The 4,602-nt window shown below is 36.5% G+C and overlaps 1 pseudogene; it reads right to left on the bottom strand.

Moving 5' to 3' along the window:
- Positions 1 to 3,003: 3,003 nt before the first annotated feature.
- LOC119245587 (heterogeneous nuclear ribonucleoprotein A1-like 3) lies at positions 3,004 to 4,367 on the bottom strand (annotated as a pseudogene).
- Between the last annotated feature and the right edge of the window lie 235 nt (positions 4,368 to 4,602).

The following is a 4,602-nucleotide window of genomic DNA, read 5'->3' as shown; positions in this document are numbered from 1 at the left end:
TATCCAATGGAATACTACTCGGTAATTAAAAAGAAAAAGATAAACTCATGCCATTTGTGGCAACATATATGAAATTGTAAGGGACTATTCTCAATGAAATAAGCCAGAAAGAGAAAGATAAATACTGGATGGTTATGTGTGGAATATTGAGAAATTAAACATGGATAAAGAGTATAAAACTGAACCCTAAAAATAGACCATAGATTTAAAGCCTCTAGGAAGTGTGGGGGAAAGAAAGGAAGAAAGATTAGAGATAAAAATGGATGGGGAAGAGCATAACAGACTATGGTGGAGGATTATGAGAGCTCCTGGTAATTGGAAAACTAAGGTGACCACACCTGAGGAGATAAAATATATATTGTGAAAAAAGTTATAAGGATATAAAATAAAAAAATCTTTATTTAAAAAAATTTTCAGAAATGATGTTATGACCAAATATAATACTTTGAGAATAAAAAATTATGATACAAATTACCAGAATCTACCTGATGAAGCAAATGTGCACTTATGGAGGTACATAATTGCAATGTAGTAAGAATAATTCCATATAAATAACATAGTATTACATAGTAAGAATAATTCCATATAAATAACTTAATACACCTAAAGCAACAAAAAAGAGGTACACACTAGATCCCAAGTCAGTAGAAGGAAGGAAATAATAAAAATAAGAGTAGAATAAAATTAATTAGAGAAAAAAATTATACACACACAAAAAAAACAATGAAATGAAGAGCTGGTTCTTCAAGAAGATAAAGAAAATAGATAAACCTCTATCTAGGCTAACAGAAAAATATAGACAACTTTAATAAAAAATATCACAAATGAAAGAAGATAAATCATTACTGGTAACACAAATTTAATTAAAATTATAAGACATTGCTTTGAACATGTATTTGTCAAATAATTAGATAACCTCGAAGAAAGGGATAAATTTCTATAGCAAAATAATTTACTAAGACTAATCCAGGAATGAACAGATGAATTTAAACCAATCACAAACACGGTAATTAAACAGTAATAAAAAATCTCCCAAAATACAAAAGTCCAGGACCAGATGGCTTTACAAATGAATTCTGTCAACTTTTAAAGAACTAATAATGTCAAATTGTTCAAATTGTTTTTAAAAGTATAAGAAGGAATCCAACCTAATATATTTCATAATGTCAACATCACCTTACTACTGAAACCAGACAAACAGCAAAAGAAAGATTATAGACCAGTAACCTTGATAAACATTGATTCAAAATTGTTCAACAAAATACTAGCAAAATGAATTGAACAGTATATCACAAGGATTATTCCCCATGATTAACTGGGATTCATCCCAGAGATGCAAGAATGGTTTAAAATATGTACACCAGGGCCTCCCTGGTGGCGCAAGGGGTTAAGATGCAACCTATGAAACTAGCCACAGCTGCAGCATGAGTTCGATCCCCGGGCAGGGAGCGACCCACATGGCGCAGCAGACCTCTCTTGACTCGCCTGCTGCTCCCCTCAGCAGTGTATTTCAGTCAATCTGCCTGTTCTGTTCCCCACTCTGTCTTTGGTGAATCCTCTCACCCCCACACCTCTGACCTGTACCTCAGTTCTTGAATGCATAAATAAATAAATCTTTTAAAAAATGTGTACATCAATTGGTGTGAAACAACATATCAACAAAAGTAAAGATAAAAATCATATGATAATATTAATAGATTCAGAGAAAACATATGCTAATATTTAACATCCATTTATGATAAAAACTCTAAAGTTGGGAATAGAAGGAACCTACTTTAATACAATTAAGACTATATATCACAAACCTATATAATATTCAATGGTGAAAAACTGAAAGCTGATACAAGATTATTTAACAGCCTGCAGACCGAGACAAAACATTTATACATTATATAACTCAGAAAATATTAATATCCAAAATATATTTTAAACTCATACAAATCAACAATAAAAAGGCAAATTAACACAATTAAAATGGGCATGTTGTTTAAAAATTAGCAATGATGTAAAAAATGAATAATAAAAAAAAAATGGTCATCAGAGATGAACAGACAATTCACCAAATAGTATATCTGGAATCCCAAAAGACATATGAAAAAAATGTTCATCATCGATTCTAATGAGAGATGCAGATCAACGTTACAATAAAACCTCACACCTATAAGATGTCACATATTAAATAAACCCCCAATTACAGAGCTGGAGAGGATGTGGGAAACAAAAATAACCCTATGATACTGTTGGTGGGAATGTGAACTGGTAAAACTATTATGGAAAGCAATCTGGATTTATCCTAAGAAAATAAAAGTGAAAATACCATATGATCTGGCAATACCACTCTTGGGCATAAAGGCACAGAATATGAAACCTACAACAACAAAAAACAAGAAGTATCTTTATGTTCCACATTATTCACATCAGCATTATGCACACTAGCTAGGACATGGAAGCAGCCTATCTCCTTAAATTTTTGAACGAATCATGAAAATGTGGCACATATATAACGTGGCGTATTATATTTTCATAAAAGTGGATGAAATGCAGCTATTTTCAACAAAATGGAAGGAATTTAAAACAATTGTGTGCATCAAACAAGTTCTGAACAATAAAAAGAAATGTTGGAATTCAAATAGTAGAAAAACTGATAATAAAAAAAATCAAAAACTGGTGGACATCAATAAACATTGTGAGGGAGGGCTCTGATGGAAAGGGACAGAGGGATGGTGATAGGAAAAATTAAAAGATCTACCATATGATCCACTAATTTAATTTCAAGCACCTGAAGAATGCAAAATCACTAATTTGAAAGGATACAGACATTTCTATATTCATTGTATCAAACTGAAGTTACAGAAACAAACTAAGTGCCCAAGGACAAAGGAGTGGAAATAGAAGATGTGGTATATTTACACAATGGATTACTACTAAACTTTACAACAAAGATGAAATCTTGCCATTTGTGTAAACATGGATGGAGCTGAAGGGGATTTTACTAAGCAAAATTTAAAGGTTGACTCTTGCAACTGCTAAAATCATTGTAACATCCACTATGTCCAAAACTGCTTCCATCATTACCAACCCAGTGCCACTACATCCCCTACAACCAAAGTCACCTCTACCACTGAAGTTTCCTTGATGACCACATTTGATATTCCCACCAAAACCACCTCCACAACCACCACCAAAGTTTCCAGAACCAGTCCAACCTCTTTGGCTGAATGAAACACTGGCTATCTCTTGCTTTGATAGGACTTTCCTTACTTCACAGTTGCAGCCATTCAGAGTATGGTATTTCTGAATGAATATCTTGTGTACAGAATCATGGTGTAGGGTAAATGGTTTTCATGCTTTTCTGCCCTCCCACCATTAGGATTGCCCTGCCTGATGGGGCACCTGCAGTTGTTACATTGTTGCAAACTGTCTTATTTACTTCTGTGGGCCATGGGAGGAATCTTGAGATGGTCACCAAGAGAAGCAGAAATAGGAGAGAGAAGGGGAGAAAAGAAGCCAGAGAAGCCCAGAGTGAAGACCTGTCAGCAGCTTGGAGGCCTCTAGGCCTCCTGGCTCCCCAGCACCACTGACTGCCATGTACCTGTTTGCCACACTACGTGTAAAGCTCAATAAAAGCCTGAGAAAGCCACTGAGGGCTCCAGGACTCCTCCTTTACCCATCTGCTGGATCATGGAAAACCTGCTCAGTGCCCATCCTGTCCCTACACATGGTCATCAAAGTTTATAAAAGCAAAGCCCCTCTTCTTGCTAATGCCTTCACTCATGATTTCAATCACTTTAATTTCCCCATGTTTTTCAAAAGAAACTCTTAGGTGATGTTCTTCAGTGTCTTCTTTAATGCCAACAAAAATATTTTCCACAGGGCCTCCCCAGTGGCACAGCGGTTGAGTGCTGGGTTGTGAAGCTGCCCTCAGCCTCTGCAGCGCCGGTTCGATCCCTGGCTGCTCCCCGGCCACCAGAGGAGGGTCCCACATGGCGCACAGACCTCTCCTGCCGCCCGCTGCTCCCCTCAGCAGTGTACTTTGGTCCTTCTACCTGCTCTGCTCCCTGCTCTGGTGAATTCTCTCACCCTCCCGCGCTTCTGACTGTATCCAGTGCTTGTATAAATAAATAAAAATAAATCTTTAAAAAAAAAAGTGACTCATTACCAAAAAAAATCTATTAAAAAAAAATATTTTCCACAGTTAAGTGGGCCCTGGGTCTTTGAGAATCTTGTCTTCCCGAAGTCCTCTCTGGTTCCACAACACTTCCATCCACCTCACGCGGTCTTGCATTTATGGTTCCATCCATCTCCACCATGGTACCATAAGTGACAAGTCCAAAGTCTCTGAATCACTTGGTGTTCGGATCTCTCATTACCACAGCCTGTGAGTATTCATCATTGCTCAATATGATTTCCCAGGCTCTCATCATTTGTTCCAAATCTTAAACCTCCAACAAAGAGATTCCACAGCTGTTTGGGCGTCTTGGGAGACACTTAGACATAATGGCATTGGGAGGGGAGACTTTTATAATGCTTACTCAGAGGCATCCACAGGCAGAAAGATGATTTTTAAATTTTAAAAACTCTTCATACTTTGTAAAAACAAAA

Source organism: Talpa occidentalis, unplaced genomic scaffold, assembly GCF_014898055.3.
Source record: "Talpa occidentalis isolate TD23 unplaced genomic scaffold, MPIMG_talOcc4v2.1 talOcc4.15, whole genome shotgun sequence".
Lineage (NCBI taxonomy): Eukaryota > Metazoa > Chordata > Mammalia > Eulipotyphla > Talpidae > Talpa > Talpa occidentalis.
Note: the sequence above shows the minus strand (reverse complement) of the source record. Positions and strands in the feature narration are given on the sequence as shown.